Source organism: Triticum aestivum, chromosome 2A (genome assembly GCF_018294505.1).
Source record: "Triticum aestivum cultivar Chinese Spring chromosome 2A, IWGSC CS RefSeq v2.1, whole genome shotgun sequence".
In the NCBI taxonomy this organism is placed as follows: domain Eukaryota; kingdom Viridiplantae; phylum Streptophyta; class Magnoliopsida; order Poales; family Poaceae; genus Triticum; species Triticum aestivum.
In genome coordinates, this window is record NC_057797.1 from 693,817,327 (window position 1) to 693,837,263 (window position 19,937).

The 19,937-nt window shown below is 47.1% G+C and overlaps 1 long non-coding RNA gene across 2 annotated transcripts; it reads left to right on the forward strand.

Moving 5' to 3' along the window:
• The first annotated feature begins 12,856 nt into the window (after nt 1–12,856).
• On the forward strand, nt 12,857–19,727 carry LOC123190298 (uncharacterized). 2 transcript variants are annotated; one of them, XR_006496275.1, is made up of 9 exons: nt 12,857–13,106; nt 13,192–13,259; nt 13,361–13,467; nt 13,777–13,858; nt 13,983–14,261; nt 14,781–15,032; nt 15,187–15,257; nt 18,523–18,684; nt 19,345–19,727. It is a non-coding gene; the product is annotated as an uncharacterized lncRNA (long non-coding RNA). The 2 variants fall into 2 exon arrangements; XR_006496274.1 differs by having other exon boundaries at nt 13,983–15,032.
• The last annotated feature ends 210 nt before the right edge of the window (nt 19,728–19,937 follow it).

The window sequence follows — 19,937 nt, forward strand, 5'->3', positions numbered from 1 at the left end:
GGCCACCTCGGGGAAACTCGAGGGTTGGTTTTACTCGTAGCTTGACCTATCTGAGTGTGCCCTCAGAACGAGATATGTGCAGCTCCTATCGGGATTTGTCGGCACATTCGGGCGGCGTTGCTTGTCTTGTTTTAACCTGTCGAAGTGTCTTGAATTACCAAGATGCCGAGCCTGGTCGGAACGTCTTGGGATGAGGTCTATTCCTTCGTTGACCGTGAGAGCTTGTCATGGGCTAAGTTGGGACTCCCCTGCAGGGATTGAACTTTCGAAAGCTGTGCCCGCGGTTATGGGCAAATGGGAATTTGTTAATGTCCGATTGTAGATAACTTGAACCTTAATTTAATTAAAATGAATCAACTGAGTGTGTAGCCGTGATGGCCTCTTCTCGGCGGAGTCCGGGAAGTGGACACGGTGTTGGAGTAATGTTTGCCGCAGGTTTGCCCTCTTTAGTTATGCGCTCGCACTTTGCCTCCTCTTCTCGCTCTCTTTTGCGAATAAGTTAGCCACCATATATGCTAGTTGCTTGCTGCAGCTCCACATATATTTGCCTTACCCTTCCTATAAGCTTAAATAGTCTTGATCGCGAGGGTGCGAGATTGCTGAGTCCCTGTGGCTCACAGATTCCTATTACACCAGATGCATGTCCAGGTGATTCCGCTCCAGGTGACGCGTACGAGCTCAAGTGGGAGTTCGATGAGGACTATCAACGTTACTATGTGTCCTTTCCTGATGATCAGTAGTGGTGCCCAGTTGGGGGTGATTGGGACCGTGTCGCTTGTTGGGTTTTCTTCTATTTTGGCGCCGTAGTCGGGCCATGAGTGTTTGGATGATGTATGTTATTTATGTACTTTGATTGACGTGGCGAGTGTAAGCCAACTATGTATCTCCCCTTTATTATTTATATTACATGGGATGTTGTGATGATTGCCTAACTTGCGACATTGCTTTCAATGTGGTTATGTCTCTAAGTCGTGCCTCGACACGTGGGAGCTATAGCCGCATCGAGGGCGTTACAGCCGCCTCCCTTCTTTCTTGACATGGGGTCCAAGTCTCCTGGATCATATTCGGTGAGAAGATCACGTTCCCGAAGGTTTCATTCTGTTTGGACTCCGTTTGACATTTCGTTTCTTCGAAACACTGAAATAGGCAAAAACCATCAATTCTGGGCTGGGCCTCCGGTTAATAGGTTAGTCCCAAAAGTAATATAAAAGTGGAAAATAAAGCCCAATATAGTCCAAAACAGTAGATAATATAGCATGGAGCAATCAAAAATTATAGATACGTTGGAGACGTATCAAGATTAAATTTAGTTGAAGAAGAAAACAATTTCTTGAAGGAAAAAATAAAAAAATGAGGAGGAGAAGATGATATTGGAGTTGCATGTTGCGGATGTCGTCGATGATCACAAGATCAAGATGGATGCAATGCGCTTGAAGATTAGAAAGATTAGAAAATATGCCATTCATACCGAGGCTTGGTATCATTATGTCGTTGGATCAATTGTTACCTTGGTTGCGATTATGATCGCATTTGTTTTCGCATTGAAATGTTTTACATAGTTTCAATGTATGGTTTAATCAATTAGATGCTCTGGAGAGCTATATGTTGTTAGATGAGAACTATCTATGTACTTTGGTTTTAATGTGATGATGAACTTCTATTAATTTGGTCACTTAATTATCTATTCATGATGTTCTGTAATGGTTTTTGACACACTTAATTATATATAATGCACGCAGATGAACCGGCAATGGATGTACAGTGACAGACACACCTCCGAGTACATTAAGGCTGTGCATGATTTTCTCGAAGTGGCTGAGGCAAACAAGCAGAATGGTTTTATGTGTTGTCCATGCCCTAAATGTGGGAATACGAAGTCTTACTCTGACCGGAAAATCCTTCACACCCACCTGCTTTACAAGGGTTTCATGCCACACTATAATGTTTGGACGAGGCACGGAGAAATAGGGGTTATGATGGAAGACGACGAAGAAGAAGAGGACGATGACAACTATGTGCCCCCTGAATACGGTGATGCTACAACGGGGGAAGCTGCTGAAGATAAAGAGGAACCAGACGATGTGCCCAATGATGCTGCAACGGGGGAAGCTGCTGAAGATCAAGAGGAACCAGACGATGTGCCCGATGATGATGATCTCCGCCGGGTCATTGTCGATGCAAGGACGCAATGCGAAAGTCAAAAGGAGAAGCTGAAGTTCGATCGCATGTTAGAGGATCACAAAAAGGGTTGTACCCCAATTGCGAAGATGGCAACACAAAGCTCGGTACCGTACTGGAATTGCTGCAGTGGAAGGCAGAGAATGTTGTGTCTGGCAAAGAATTTGAGAAGCTACTGAAAATATTGAAGAAGAAGCTTCCAAAGGATAACGAATTGCCCGACAGTACATACGCAGCAAAGAAGGTCATATGCCCTCTAGGATTGGAGGTGCAGAAGATACATGCATGCCCTAATGACTGCATCCTCTACCGCGGTGCATACAAGGATCTGAACGCATGCCCGGTATGCGGTGCATTGCGGTATAAGATCAGACGAGATGACCCTGGTGATGTTGACGGCGAGCCCCCCAGGAAGAGGGTTCCTGTGAAGCTGATGTGGTATTCTCCTATAATACCATGGTTGAAACGTTTGTTCAGAAACGAAGATCATGCCAAGTTGATGTGATGGCACAGTGAGGACCGTAAGAAAGACGGGAAGTTGAGAGCACCCGCTGACGGGTCGAAGTGGAGAAGAATCAAGAGAAAGTACTGGGCTGAGTTTGCAGGTGACCCAAGGAACGTATGGTTTGGTTTAAGCGCGGATGGCATTAATCGTTTCGGGGAGCAGAGCAGCAATCATAGCACCTAGCCCGTGACTCTATGCATGTATAACCTTCCTCCTTGGATGTGCATGAAGCGGAAGTTCATTATGATGCCAGTTCTCATCCAAGTCCCTAAGCAACCCAGCAACGACATTGATGTGTACCTAAGGCCATTAGTTGAAGAACTTTTACAGCTGTGGAATGGAAATGGTGTACGTACATGGGATGAGCACAAACAGGAGGAATTTAACATGCACGTGTTGCTGTTTGTAACCATCAACGATTGGCCCGCTCTCAGTAACCTTTCAGGACGGACAAACAAGGGATACCACGCATGCACGCACTATTTAGATGACACTAAAAGTATATACCTGGACAAATGCAGGAAGAATGTGTACCTGGGCCATCATCGATTTCTTCCGACCAACCATCAATGTCGAAAGAAAGGCAAGCATTTCAAAGGCGAGGCAGACACCGGAAGAAGCCCGCCATGCGTACTGGTGATCACGTACTTGCTATGGTCAATGATTTACACGTAATATTTGGAAAGGGTCCCAGCGGACTAGCTGTTCCGAATGACGTTGAGGGACATGCATCCATGTGGAAGAAGAATTCTATATTTTGGGACCTACCCTACTGGAAAGACCTAGAGGTCCGCTCTTCAATCGACGTGATGCACGTGACGAAGAACCTTTGCGTGAACCTGCTAGGATTCTTGGGCGTGTATGGGAAGACAAAAGATACACCTGAGGCATGGGAGGACCTGCAACGTTTGCACGAAAAAGACGGCATGCCTCCGAAGCGGTATGAAGGTCCTGCCAGCTACGCTCTTACGAAAGAAGAGAAAGAAATCTTCTTTGAATGCCTGCTCAGTATGAAGGTCCCGACTGGCTTCTCATCGAATATAAAGGGAATAATAAATATGCCAGAGGAAAAGTTCCAGAACCTAAAGTCTCATGACTGCCACGTGATTATGACGCAACTGCTTCCGGTTGCATTGAGGGGGCTTCTACTGGAAAACGTCTGATTAGCCATTGTGAAGCTATGTGCATTCCTCAATGCAATCTCTTGGAAGGTGATCGATCCAGAAATCATACCAAGGCTAAGGAGTGATGTGGCGCAATGTCTTGTCAGTTTTGAGCTGGTGTTCCCACCATCCTTCTTCAATATCATGACGCACGTCCTAGTTCATCTAGTCGACGAGATTGTCATTCTGGGGCCTGTATTTCTACATAATATGTTCCCCTTTGAGAGGTTCATGGGAGTCCTAAAGAAATATGTCCGTAACCGCGGTAGGCCAGAAGGAAGCATCTCCATGGGCCATCAAACAGAGGATGTCATTGGGTTTTGTGTTGACTTCATTCCTGGCCTTAAGAAGATAGGTCTCCCTAAATCGCGGTATGAGGGGAGACTGACTGGAAAAGGCACGCCAGGAGCGGACTCAATAATATGCAGGGACGGGCATTCTTGGTCTCAAGCACACTACATAGTTCTACAGAACTCTACCTTGGTGACCCCGTATGTCGATAAACACAAGAACAGTCAGCGCTCCAAACACCCGGAGCAGTGTGACGACTGGATTACATGTGAACACATCAGGACTTTCAGCAGTTAGTTGGAAACACGTCTCAGAAGTGACACCACTGTTTGTCATGAGCTGTACTCGTTGTCCAGGGGACCATCTTCGACTGTATCGACTTACAAAGGATACGAGATAAATGGGAATACATTTTACACGATCGCCCAAGATCAAAAGAGCACCAACCAAAACAGTGGTGTCCGCTTTGATGCAACAACCGAGAGGGGGAAGGACACATATTATGGTTACATAATGGACATATAGGAACTTGACTACGGACATGATTTTTAAGGTCCCTTTGTTTAAGTGCAAATGGGTCAATCTGTCAGGAGGCGGGGTACAGGTAGACCCACAGTATGGAATGACAACAGTGGATCTGAACAATCTTGGGTACACTGACGAACCATTCGTCCTAGCCAATGATGTGGCACAGGTTATCTATGTGAAGGACATGTCCACCAGACTGAGAAAAAGAAAAGATAAGGAAGCGAATACATCATACGATGAGCCAAAGCGCCACATAGTTCTTTCAGGAAAAAGGGACATCGTGGGAGTGGAGGGCAAGACAGACATGTCTGAAGATTATGAAAAGTTTCATGAAATTCCTCCCTTCAAAGTCAAGGATGACCCAACCATCCTGATAAACGATGAAGATTATCCACGCTTACGGCGCAATAAGAAAATGACACAAGCGAAGAAAAAGTGAAGACTTTCTCCCGCAACTATTATGATGATACCATGCCAACTTTGTACCAGATGAATATGATACCATTGTCCGTTTTGTACACGAAGTGCATCCAGTTTTTGCCGTAACCCTCTCAACTTTCTTGCACATGCTATGTGGATGAAATGATGATATCATGCCAACTTTCAACCTTTTCAGAGTTCATTTGAAATGCTTTTCAACTTCAGGGTCTTATAGCTCAAAATAATCAATAAATGCATGAAAAATAACAAATGAAGTCAGAAAGGGCAGAAAGAACCGGTACTAAAGGAATCAACTAAAAAGCTTTTATAAACCTCTAGTATTATTGAAACTAAAATTATATAGAATTTATGCAACTAAAATTATCAAAGTATTTTCTGTTCAAAACATTAAAAATAAAAAGAATTTTCATAAAATAAATACAAAAAGCTTTTACAAACTTTTATAAATAAGTAGAAACAAAATAAAATAAAATAAAATAAATAAGTAGAAACAAAATAAAATAAACTTTTATAAAATAAATAAGTAGAAACAAAATAAAATAAAATAAACTATAATAAAACAAAATAAATAAACCTTAATAAAATAAATAAAATAGCAACAGTAAGTATTTTGTTGTAAGTAGAAACAAAATAAAAAATAAAGCAACAAAGAAAACAAAAAAACTGGGAAAAAAATAAAAAAAATGCCACCTCCTGGGCCACCGTGGCCTGAATACGACTAGAAACCCAGCTAGTTGGGCCAGGATTCAGGCTCGCAGAAGGCCCATCAGGCCCACAGGCAAAGCAGTGTCAAATTAGGCCCATAGGCCTGCAGTACAGAGGAGTTCGAGAGAGAGGAGGGAGCAGTGCTTATAAACAGGTAGTCGACGCTCTCAACTAGCGAGGTGGGACTAAACTCCCACCACCACGTCGCTTTACAAGGCCATTGGTCCCGGTTGCTGGCACGAACCGGGACCAATGCCCGGTTCGTGGCAACAACCGGGACCAATGCCCCCCCTTTAGTCCCGGTTGGTGCCACCAACCGGGACCAAAGGCCGCCGCTTCTTGCCCTTTGGGCTGCTGAAAAGAGGCCTTTGGTCCCGGTTGGTGGCACCAACCGGGACTAAAGGGTGTCTTTGGTCCCGGTTGCTGCTATGAACCGGGACCAAAGGCCTGGGTATATAAGTAGCACTTAGGAAAATTTGACGAACTCATCGCCAGTTGCCCCGGCCCGCCCGACGACGCCGAGCTCATCGACACCGCCAGGCTGCCCAGATCGACGACGTCCGCTGCCTCGACGCCGTGCGCCGCCCAGACGCTGTCCGCGCGCCCCCGTCGTCGCCCCTGCACCGTCGCCGCCAGGCTGCCCTGACGCCGCCCGCCGCCCCCGCCGACGCCGTCGTCGTCGCCCGTGCCCGTCATCGCCGTCGCCCGCGCCCATCATTGCCGTCGCTGCGGGGAAGCACCACGCCGGCTCCCGCGACCCGTTCATCCCCGAGGCCGTTCATCCGCCGCCGCACCGATTCCGGCCGGCGACCTCGACCCCTCCCCTCGCTGTGAGCCCCTGCCTCCTCCCTTTCCTTCTCATTGTCGTCCTCGCACGCCATCCGTAAGCGCGCGCCACCGCCAACCATCGTTGCTGTCGCCGTATAATGCTCTGTATATGCTCACTGTATGTATGTATGTATGTATGTATGTATGTATGTATGTATGTATGTATGTATGCATGCATGTATGTATGTACGTATGTATGTATGTATGTACGTATGTATGTATGTATGTATGTATGTTGTATGTATGTATGTATGTATGTGCACTGTATAATGCTCATTTTTGCATTTTTTTTGTTACCAAGAAAAAGGTCTATTTTTTGGTGATATGTATGTTCATATGCTCATTTAAGAAAATGTCCATATGTAACATTTAAGAAAAAAAAAGTAAATGTATGTATGTTCATATGCAAAGAATTATTTTTGGATGAAATGAGATGAGATGAGATGTGTTTTGTGTTGGAGAAGAAAAGAGGAAGAAGGAAGAAGAAGGAAAAGAGGGTCGAGGGGCGGTCGATATACCCCCTCCCCGATAACATTTTTTCCATGTATATATGCAAAAGTTACATTTTTAAAAAAGTTTTATATATCTAGCTAGGAAAGGAAGAAGAAGAAAAAGAACGAGAGGAAAAAGGAAAATAAGAAGAGGAAGAAAGGAGAAGAAGAGGAGAAATAAATAAGAAGAAGAAAGAAGAAAAAGAAGAGGAGAAGAATCTCCTCTATTCCTTTCTTCTTCTCCTCTTCTTTTTCTTCTTTTTTTCTTCAATCTTCTCCTCTATTAATATCTTCTTCTCCTCTATTAATATCTTCTTCTCCTCTTTTTATTTCTTCTTCGTCGTCTTATTTTTTATCGGATATGTCGTCGTCGATATACCCAGTGTCCCGATAACTTCAACACGAGGGGGGGTCGACCTACCCCCTCCCCGATAACATTATTTTCCCATGTATGTATCTCGTCGTTGTCGATATAACCCCCTCTCAGATAACTTCGACCGTGATAACTTATACCAGGGAGCACCACCCCGGCCCTCTCGCTCGACCAAAACTCTCGAGGACACCCAACCCTAGAATAAAACGATGTCGGTCTCCTACCCCCTCCCGCCGCGCCCCTACCTTTGAAGCGTTGCCGAGGCCACCCCAAACCCGGAATAAGCTAGGTCTACGTTTGCCACTAATATATCCACCTGCTGTCATGTTTGTGTAATAATTGCCATGTTGTAATATTTGCAGAAACAATGGAGCACGGACGAGACGAGGAAGCAGAAGAGGTGTTGGGGGACATAATCTTAGCCGGAGGTGATGTCTTGTCGTATCTTAACGACAATGATGGTCTGGAAGAACAGGGTGAAGAAGCAGGCTACGGTGATCGAAGAATGGAGGAGGAAAGACATGATTATGATGTCTTCGGTGACCCAATGCTGGTGCAAGAAGGAGCCCGTGGTGACGGCTCCGGTGACCGAACAGAGTCGGCCAGGTAAATATATTAGTTAAGCCTGTGCTGACTAGCTAATTGATGCATTCATTGTTTTGGTATGTACACATATTGATTAACTCTCGTCTTTCTTATTTTTTCTAGCCCTCCGGATCGAGCACAACTTCAGTAAAGAGACGAGGCCCGAAGAAAAAGTTGCGCTCGGATGAAAGGTTTGAGAACACAGCAATCACGCGCGATGGCCAACCGATTGAACCCATCCGGACAAAGGAAGCATTTGCTGCTCAGTGTGGGGTTCTTGTTAGGGACAAGATCCCGATCAGCATCCACCAATGGTATAAGCCTAAGAAGGAAGACCATGAGGTGTCTTATGTCAATGATATGCAGAAAGATGATCTTTGGACTGAGCTGAAGGCAAATTTCACCCTACCGCCAGAGGAGGATCCGGAGAAGCCAGTTAAAGAGCAATTAATCAAGTCTCATGCTCTTAAGAAGATGGCAGACCTATTCAGGAGGTGGAAGAATGAGCTGAAAACGTTTGTCGACAAAGAAGAGACACCAGAATTCATCAGCAAATATGAGAAGATCAGAGATCACTGGCCCGCATTTGTGGCCCACAAGACATCGGAAAAGAATAAGAAGATGTCAGCGACAAACAAGAAAAATGATGCGAAGAAGAAGCTTCATCATCGCACGGGGTCAGGTGGCTATCTCAAAGCCCGACCTAAGTGGGCCAAGGCTGAGAATGATCTGCTTGATGAAGGGATCGAACCAGAGACAATGAACTGGCCAGACCGTTGTCGGACTTGGTTCTTTGGGGCTTGCGGAACCTTGGACCCTGTATCAGGGAAGTGCATTGAGACGGACGAGCAAATGAGAATAGCAGTCAAGAGGCTTCAGCACTATATCGATGCAGCGCCGCAAGGGACGTTCGTTCCAGACAGAGAGAACGACGAGCTCACAATGGCCCGCAGGAATCCTGAGCACCCTGGAAGGACATGAGGCACGCCAGGCTCCGTTCCATGGAAGGCTGGTTTTCTGGACGCGGGCGGTTACAAATGCCATGAGAGGAGGAAAAAAGTGGAGCAGACCCAAATTCAGAAGGTGCACGAAAGGGTTCAAGCGCTAGAGGAACGAGACGTAGCTCGCAGCAAGCGACCTGCCGAAACTACCCCGCCATCTCAGCGGAGAAGCAGCGTGGCTTCCACCGAGCTGCTTCAGCCGGAGCATGTCTTGACGGCTCCTGCTAGCTACCCCGTGGATGCTATCACGGAGTCTCAACATTGCCACCTTATGACGCAATGGCAGAACTTCAAAGTCAAGGCGGTTGTCGGCTCTGTTCGACCTCCTGAACCCGGTGCAACTTTTCACTATCGTCCGATTTCAGAAGGATATGCTAGGGTGACGGTGGACGAAATAACGGAGGTATTTGAGGACCTCCAGCTTGACCACCCTACCGGTGAAGGGGAGACTCGGTTGGGTTCTGCTCTAAAGACTCCATGTCTATGGCGGAAGGAGCTCATCAACCTTCTGAACTGGACGCCTCCGCCTCCTCCTCCTCCTCCGGCGAGTAAGGGCACTCCGCCTCCTCCTCCGCCTCCTCCTCCTCCGGCTAGTGATCAGGGCACTCAGCCTCCTTCTCCGGCGCGTGGCGGCACTCCGCCTCCTTCTCCGCGTGCGCCGGCGCGCCCGAGCAGCCAGCCTCCTCCTTCTTCACCTCGTCAGCAAGGGCGAAAGAGACCCGCCGCCGCTCCGGCTGCTCCGGCGCGTCGTAGTCCTTCTCCTCCGCCTCATAAGCAAGGAAAGAAGACAGCAGCAGCTGCTCCGTCTGCTCTACCGGCGTCTAGCAGTACAGCCAGAGGCGGGAGGCAATACAGATTCAGTCCTTCTCGGAAGACTCCGGAGAAGTTACCATATGAGAGGACCCCGAAGGAGAACGCGAAGATCGCGTGAGCCGAAGTGATGAACTTCTTTCAAGGGGTGAAAGCAAAGAAACATCCACCTTCGGAGGAGAAGGTAGATCCGGTGAAAGCGAAGCGCACTCTGGCTGCCCTGACAAAACCACCAAAGTCTCCGCCGAAAGGCAACTATGAGCGCATTATTGCAAAGACATTTGTCGAAGCGAAGCGGTCGGGAAGTACTGTCAGTGATCAAAGGTTAAAAGAACGACGAGCTGGGAAAGAATTGCCCAGCTCGGCGAACAAGCGAACCAATTGTGCCCCCCGCTCAAGGTGTCTAGCGACATCGTCGCTAATGATTCGAGGATGGTGCCCGGTTATAGCAACCTTGGAGATTACCTGCCCGACGATGTACATTATGATTTCTTGGAGGTGGAGGAACACAGATATGAGTACGGGAAGCCTCTCGTCAAAGATGAAAGATCTCTAACAACGATGATGCGAAGATTCCATGATTGGTACATGAAAACCTACAGAGAGTCTAGGGGGAGGAATACTTTGACGCTGAGAGTTAAAGGAGCATGACCTCGTTGGAATTGAGCTGTTGAATGTTCCATTTGAGGAGTTCTTCCAGTTTTTCAATCAAAAGGCCCTCGATAAATCAACGGTCCCTTGCTACTGTCTGTAAGTAGTACTACTTCTGTCATTAAGTCTCTCTATATAGGTCAGCTCTTTCATTGCATGTATTTATAATTATCTTCACTATATTATGCAGATTGAAGATCGCCGAATTGAAGAAAAGACAAATCGGTGATATTGGGTTCATTAACACAAATCTCATAGATGCAACTGAGGTTAAATATCATGCCGAAAATACCGAGGCCAACTTGCTACGATCGTTGGTAATAAATGAAAACAAAGATATAATACTCTTTCCTTACAACTTCAAGTAAGTGTTATTGTCTTGTGCATATTCGGTTTCCCTTATTAGTCCAGGTTATAGTAATGTAATTGATGAGTTATGCATGCGTGCGCAGCTTCCACTATATTCTCCTAGAGATTAAGCTTGAGCAGGGACTAGTAACCGTCTTAGACTCGAGACGAAAAGATCCCCAGGACTATGCAAACATGACTCAAATGCTCGAGAAGTAAGTTAAATCGATCATTATCCACCATATTAGCAACTTTGTTCATTTCCTGATATCAAGTAATTGTTTTGTTTGTCTGGCAGGGTTTGGAGAAAATTCACCAAAAAAGCTTCGGGACTGCCGAAGAAGCTGCAATTTAGACACCCGAAAGTAAGTACTACTAGCATGTTCCGCGCATCTTCTAGTGATTCAAGCGCTAGTTTCATCAATACCATTTATAGCATGCTTGCTTATCAGTTTGATTGACCTCTATTTCTTGTAAAGTGGTTGTGGCAGGAAGCCGGAAATAATTACTGTGGATACTACGTTTGTGAGTCCATTCGCTACACGATCTGTGAGCAGGGCTACTCTGACGAACAATATGAAGTGCGTAAGCAATAATATTCACAATTTTATTTTGTTACCATCATTTGTGTTGACTTTCATTTATTAATATATATATGTATTGACCCCCTTCTTCAAATTAGATCTTTCGGATGCGGGATGAACTCCTACCACCAGATCGTATGCGAGCAATTGAAGAGGAATTGGCGGCATTCTTCCTTGACCACGTGATCGCTGAAGACGGAGAATACTATGTGGACCCTGTGTTCATATATAATTAGGAGATTATATTGTAAGAGATAATTATTGTATATATATAGCCGGTAGTGTCGGATAGATATACGAGAACTTGTTATTCGACCAATCTCTCGAAGAAGGAGAGGTGGTCGATATCACTTCTCTGAGTTCTTTCTGTATGCATATGTTCATGACAATCTTTTGTTTCCTTCATCTGCTTACTAGTTAGCGTGTCTAGTCCTCTTTATATGTATATAGTACGTAGCGTCGACCAAGCACGAAGATAAGAGAGAACACTTCTCTCTATTAATTAATTAGCTAGCTAACACAATATATGAAACATCTAAATTAACCCCCAAAACCTCCAAACCCCCCCCCCCCCCTCCTTTAAAAAAACAAAAAACTCAGCCCCTAAAATGCTGACGCGTGGATGCCTATTGGTTCCGGTTGGTGCCACTAACCGGGACCAAAGTCCCTCCTGCCTGGGCTCGCTGCACCGGCCATGTGGAGACCAATCTGTCCCGGTTCGTGTAAGAACCGGGACTAAAGGGCTAGGGCATAACGACTCTTTAGTCCCGGTTCAAAAACCGGGACAAAAAATCCGTACCAACCGGGACAGATGATCCTTTTTCTACTAGTGAGAGTGGGTGTTCTTAGCAAAATCAGCACGAATACTTGGTGGTTTGTGCAATTTTCTCGTGGAAGAAGAGAGGTGGTCACTGGACGCGGCCGAGGATCGTGCGTTCGAAGTACTGGAAGAAGAGAGGGCAGCTGGAAGCGGGTGAACTCTCGTGCATGGCGGATGCGGTCACCGATATCAAAGCCACGCACGACGATGGGGAGTTGGTTTGAGGGAGAGGCGTCGGTACTTGGAGCGGCGGGGCTTGTGGAAGTCGCTGAGGGGATTGGCTGTGGACAAACTCACCTACACCGACAGAAAAAACGATCTACCAGAACTAAACCATAAGCTCGACGAGATAAATGTACGGGCTTATACTAAAGAATTAAAGCTACTAAGCTAGCTCAGCTGAGGTGAATTTCCAGTTCTCACCGTGACTTCTTGGTGGGCTGACACGTGTATATGTTTTTTTTCGGTTCAGCGTCATTTTTTTTCCTGTTTTGCCACCGGCTTTTTATGGGCGTTACGCGTTAGCTGGTTCACCGCTCAATGGGTCCCAAGGCTAACCGCTTATCTCGCTCGGTGGCGGACTCTTCCCGAAACGTCTTGAGAAAAAGCTTCTCGGCGCCCCCTCCTCTCCCTCCCTCAGATCGAGCTGGTTCACTCCTCACTCCGCCCCGATGCGCGCCTCCGCCTCCTGGCCGCCGCGCGCCTCCACCCCCAGACGCCACGGCGCCTCCAACTCCCAGCCGCCGCGCGCCTCCACGCCCTGTCGCCGACGCGCCGGCCGACGCCCCCACCGCGTGCTGCCCTGTACTGCTGCTCCCATACCTCCATGCTGATGCTACTTGAGCAAGCAGTTCAAGTATCCACGCTGATTTTTACACCATGACTCCAGGCAAAAAGGGAAGCGATCGGCGGTGCGGCAGCTCCTGCTGCTGCTAGGCAGCGGCACATCACACCAGGGTAGCAAACGCACTTTAAGCTAGGACTCCAGGCCTCTAAATCTTAGCTTTTGTTGACCTCAAAATGCATCTCGATTGTGCTCTTACGTGGCGTCTTTGCAGTGTGCCCAACATGTGTTTGTGTTAATGCCTGAATAAGAAACTCTGTCCTACATCTTAGTACAAGCACCGCTGACTCCATAAGAAGTTGAATCCCACAAATTCGACTGGTAAGTGCAAGCTTTAGTGTCACTGTTCAATTTGATTTTCTAAAAAAAGACCAATCCTTCTTGTTGCTTCACATATACAAGTATAAGTGAGTACTGGTATCCTTCATGTTCATATACTGTACTTCTGTATTTACATTGACAATTCATCCATTTATGTGTCAAAGATTCACTTTGATCTAGCACACCATGAGTAGTAATTGTACTAGGACATGTCAAGTTGCCACATGGATAGATTCACCTTCTCATCAGCATGCTACTCTGAGCCACGCAATCTTACTTCTTACGAACTTTAATCCTCTTTTATTACAGGCCAAGCAATCTAAATTAAGCCAATGATTGGCATCATGTCTTTCATGAGGCTGTAATCTCAAAGGTTATCTCAGTTTGTTAGGTACTTGCACATCAGACATCTAATCTGAATTTGACCAAGTCTGTGCTATATGGTAAATATCCCATCATTATTATGCAATGGATATCTGTTTTGATTTGCTTTCTTGGTGATCACACACATGCAGGTGGAGCGAGATGTATGTGCTTTGCATAGCTTTGTGGATTATATGTTTGCTTACAAAGTGAGTTGCCTCAGGTAGATGTATTATACTTTCCAGGTGCACTTGTGTTTTCAGTTTGTTTGTTGCATTGCTGAACATCTCGGGTACAGAGGCGTGGCGGGTTCATAATATTGTTTCAAAGAACCTGTTACATTCCCTTTGTTGAAAATTTCAGCGTATGCGCTTACAAGTGTATGTACTTCACAAAGTGTGATAGTTAAAGGTAATGGTAAGCAGGACAAGGTACTTTCTTCTTATCTCCTTTCAATGGAGTATCTATTACTATTAGCAGATGGAAATGATCAAGTTGATGTGTTCTTACGCATGTATGAGCCATCTCATTGGAGGTGTGTTTTATTGTATACTCGGAGAGCTCTTCTCTTGCATACAACTTACTTTATTCGATGCTTTGTCAGTGTAATCCAAAAAGATACATAAATTTAATATACTATGAAGTCAGTTTAATCATAAGAAAATATGTGCAAATGCAATGCCTTGAATTTAAAATGTGTGGAAACTAGCGCATCAGCTTTGAATTTAAAATGATGAAATGATACTTGATTGAGAATTCAGTGCGGTATGAGTCATATATTTAAGAAATTTTAGAGAAAAAATGCTAAGCGCTGTCGGTGGATTGCATACTTTGGGCATGTTGAACTTTATGGTTGCAAAAGGGAGTTAATTAATCAATAAGGCCAAAATTATGTTTCTTTACCTGCATTTTGCACAAATGAGCAATTATTGGATGTTTGCCTTTTTCAGGGATTTGGTAATGTTAGCTCCTGGGCTGCTCAACTGATTGCCGAAGTTGGAGGGCAAGCTGATCGCTATTAACGATGTCATAAGTGCTGTCAAGAACATTAGTGGCCTTGACATCCCCAAGCTGGTGAAGCACCTGCCAGAGAACTGTGGGATCAAGGGATTTGACGAAGGCAACGCTGTTAACTCGGCCTTGCTGCTCATCGAGGAATGTGTCGTCCTTATCCTGCCAGCACCGGGAGGAGTTGTAAACAAGTAATCTTCTTTTTCATCATGAACGTTCACTTCATCCTTGACTAAATGTATTCACCTACAGTATCATTCTTCCTGTTGTCTTTCCTTCTGTATCTGAAACCATTCTTGCTAATGAAACATATTGTTCTTGACTATGATTTTCTGTCCAATGGAGAATGCTAATGCCATCAGAGAAAAATACATCAGCAAGCTGCCAACCACCCCACAAACCCTGAAGCTCACCAGGTAAGAACATCAATCATTTTTGCTTTTTCCTAATAATCAATGTGTGTAAAGCGGACATTTTTACTATGAGATTTTCCTTGGTCCTTAAAAAGTATCCTCACATGAATTTGTTCGTATTTTAATCTTGATAGTAAAGCATAAATCAAATTTTTACATACACCCTGGTGCTTGGGAATGCCCAGAACTCTTACGTGTTTTGCACTTCAGATATCATTCATGCTAATGAATTCTCTGGAAAGACATCTGATTGTTCCATAAATCTATGTTAAAGTGGTGTGGTCTGCTTGAGTGTTTACTTATATATATGTTATATGAAAACAGACTGTTATTAGTAAAATACATCAGTTACTTTAACTCTTAGTACTAGAGTGTATGTACACATCACTGACATCTTTTGTCTTGAAACAACCTTATTGTTGTCGTTATCCTCTGTTTGTTAATGAAGAGACATTCTTTTTTTGCAAGACGTCGAGTACACAATGATTCTAATTGCCCTTGTGTTATGAGCGGCATATATTACAGCCCAGGCAGTTAGGGGCATGGTCCAGTTATCTTATCGTGTTAGGGGCTTAGCCCAATTATATCATTAGGAGGATTATATAAACTCATGTAAGGACCCGTTTTGAGATTAAGCAAGAGAGCAATCATTATTTGCTCGGCTTCCTGAAGGGAGCCGGGAGACCTAACCCTAGCCGCCTCCTGCCAACGCCGCCGTCTCCTCCCTCGCGCATGACGGCGCCCAGCCGCCGGCGACCGCGAGTTCGCCCACGTTCAGCCCCCTCCTTCCCCTACACCCTCCGGCCTAGACCCGGTAGAACCCTAGTTTCTACCACCTTGGTATCAGGTAGCTCTGTTCCGATCATGTCTTCGCCGCCGCCCATCCCGTCGCTTCCGCTGCCGACCGTCACCACCGCGCCGCTGGCATTCTCCACCTCGCTGCTGCCCTCCCCGTCCGCGCCGCTGGTCGCGTCCTCCGGCGCCGCCACCACCCAGATGACGGCCACCTCCACCGCCCCATCAGCCGCCGCCTACACCCCGGAGGAGATCACTGGGGTCCTCAACGATCTCGTCACAGCTATCCAGGGGATCTACCTCTACTTGGCCGGGCCCTACGGGCTGTCGCCGGTCGCGTCACCAACCATCGCCACCGGGCCGATGCTGCCGCCGTGGCAGCCGCCGCACCAGGCGGCCTCCGCCGCGCTCACCGGGCCGCTGCAGCCACAGCTGCAGCTGCCGCAGCCACCGCCCTGCCAGCCGCCGCACCCAGGGGCCACGGCGGCGCTGGTCGGGCTGCAGCCCCCGCCACCGCCCCGGTCTGGCCACAATGGCCGGCCGCGGCCATCACGGCGCCCGCCGCCTCCGCCGTTTCCATGCAGCAGCAGCTGCCGCTACCGGCGCCTCCGCCGCCCAGCCCCGGGCTGACTACAACCGTGCCGGCGGGCGTGCCAATTCAGCAAGTGCGGTTCCCGCCCTCCCTGTCACAGCTTCCGGCCTGGTTGGCCGGGACGTCACCGCCGCCAATCTACACCATGGGTGCGGACCAGCCGGCGCCCTCCCTGCCGTACGGCGGGCCCTCCGGCTCCGCGGGTTTCCACGCTGGCTTCGACGGGCCACCGCTTTCCCGCGGACCACCTGTGCACACCGGACCAACGCCATCCTCTTCGCTGCTCCGTACCGCCGAGCTGTACACTCACGGCGGTCATGCTCAAACACCGTTGCGCTTCGCCAAGCTCGACTTCACCACCTACGACGGCACCGAGGACCCCCTCAACTGGCTCAACCAGTGTGAGCAATTCTTCCGGGGGCAACGCACGCTCGTGTCGGAACGCACCTGGCTCGCCTCATATCACCTTCGGGGCGCCGCACGGACGTGGTACTACGCCCTCGAGCACGACGAGGGCGGCATGCCCCCATGGGAGCGCTTTCGCGAGCTATGCCTCCTTCGCTTCGGGCCGCCGATATGCGGGAGCCGGCTGGCGGAACTCGGTCGTCTCCACTTCACCTCCACGATGCAGGACTTCGCCTACCGCTTTCAGGCCCTGGCGTGCCACGCGCCCGGCGTAACGGCTCGCCAGCGGGCCGAGCTCTTCGTCGGCGGTCTGCCGGATCATATCCGCGTGGACGTGGAGCTGCGGGGACCCCAGGACCTCCAGACGGCCATGTACTACGCCCCCGCATTCGAGCGCCGCGTGGTGGCCATCCAGCAGGCATCATAGTCCCGGGCCGCCACCGGGGCCGGATGTTCCCATGCAGGGTCGGCCTGCTTAGGTTTCCGCGGCACCCCTCGCTGCGACCGCGGCGCGCCCGTTCCGCCGGCTCACCTAGGTCGAGCAACTCGAGCGTCGCCGCCAAGGGTTGTGCTTCAACTGCGACAAGCCCTACGTGCCCCGCCACGTCTGCCCGTGACTCTTCTACCTGGAGGATACGGACTACATTGAGGCCGACGCCGCCGCTGCCAGCCTCGGTAACCTGCCCGCCCAAGCTGCCTTGGAGGTGTTTGGCGACGGTTGATCACCTCGAGGAGTTCCGCAAGCGCTTCCCCGCCTTCCAGCTCGAGGATGAGCTGTTTGTGCAGGCGGGGAGAAATGTTATGAGCGGCATATATTACAGCCCAGGCAGTTAGCGGCCTGGCCCAGTTATCTTATCGCGTTAGGGGCTTAGCCCAATTATATCATTAGGAGGATTATATAAACTCATGTAAGGACCCGTTTTGAGATTAAGCAAGAAGCAATCGTTATTTGCTCGGCTTCCCGAAGGGAGCCGGGAGACCTAACCCTAGCCGCCTCCTGCCAACGCCGCTGCCTCCTCCCTCGCGCACGACGGCGCCCAGCCGCCGGCGACCGCGAGTTCGCCCACGTCCAGCCCCCTCCTTCCCCTACACCCTCCGGCCTAGACCCGGTAGAACCCTAGTTTCTACCACCTTGATTTATGTTGTTTAGGTCAAATGCTTGAGAGGTTGCTCCCAATATCCAAAAAAAATCTCTCCTTTCTTGATGTTTCCAGTTCTTTATAGGAGTGTTTTTCCCAAGTTAGGCAGATAATCTGTTCTCTGTATCCTTATGTAATGATATATTTTCTCGCTTAATATTTTTTCCAAGATGAAAGTTCAAGGCCTATGCAAGGATCAAACTGTAGATTAGTTATAGATTTTTAAATTATATATGGTTTCCCATTTGGTACTACATTTAGAGATGAATCTGAAGGAGTACAATGAGCATACGACAGATATGGTATCTTCATGCTTATGATGTTCTATCATGTGCAGGTGGCGTGGATATGGCTTACAAATTTGTAGTGGTTGTCGAATTGTACCAACCACATCTTGTGTTGCCACCAGATATAATATTAATGTGACTATATAGAAATGGAGAAGGGTCAAAGGTGTTCGATATCATACATTCACGACTGCTACTCCTTCTGTACCATGGTATGATTCTTCTGTATGTAGTTTGTTGCTTGCAGCATAGACTGTATAGATGCCCGATTATGGCTGAAGAATTAGCTCATGACCAAGCTATACTTTGCATGTTGGCAAAATGTTAATATGTTGACAGAAGCACAATCAATATTTTATTATTGTGAGGACCTCAAAGAAAGAAGTCCATATTAAACAGGCAGTAGATAGGTCTTTTATAGCATCATTTTTTTTAATATAGATCAATTTGGTTCATACTCAGGAGTTGTTGACTCTCTCAACTCTGTTACGGTCTTACGGAGCAGAGATGGGATGATACAACGGCAACGAAGCAGAGATGTTGACAAAGTACCAATGTATACAATAAAAAGGGCATTTGTTTACCATGCATCCTTCCAACAACGATAATTATTTTGCAACTTCTACTTGCTTTTTCTTGAGCTACCATATTTTTTATAGCCTTGCACTAGAGAGGGGTTGAAGTGTCTAGCTAGCGTTTATCCCAACCCAGCGAAAATTTATTATTGATCTACACATGATTAGTAGATGATTGTTTCCTTTCTTCCCATTCAACAAATGTATATCCTGATTGTTTGGAATGTACACGCCGTACCCTCCTTACGTTTCCAGCAAAGAAAGATGCTTGAAACATTGCATTTTCTTGGTTATTAGGAGACCAACCACAAGCATTGAACAAAGAGCCTAAGAGTGGTGACCAACCATCTGCGAAGGAGTAACAGAGCAAAGCAGAGAAGAGAAGGGGAGTACTAGCTAAGTATTTTAAAAGGAAAGACATCTTTCTATTTTCTAGCAGCCATGTTAGTTCATTTATGTGATTTTATTTTACCTTCTCTAAAGAGGCCTTTAGTCCTTGGGTACAACTTATATTTTTTACACAGAGATGACCGTTGCAATGGATCATGAAATCTCTATGTCTAACTTACTAATTAATTTGTTTTACTTCTATTTAATTAGGAAAGTGACAAGTTAAGTACAACATTGTTTTTGCACATCTTCAGGCATTGGTTTCTGCTATCTAATTAGTGTTGTGTATATTTATGTAGCTCAGAGCAGCTTTTGGAACTTATGTTCTACAATACTAAACTTTACTATAATTCTGCATGCATCAGGGATCCTGAATTGGACTTACTTGTGTCTTTGCAACCAGCTCGACCTAAAAAACAACAAACAAGCATGCACAGGCTCAACCACAGGCACGGCGTGCCGCCGTGCCTTCCGCCTGCTAGTATCAATTAATATTCCTA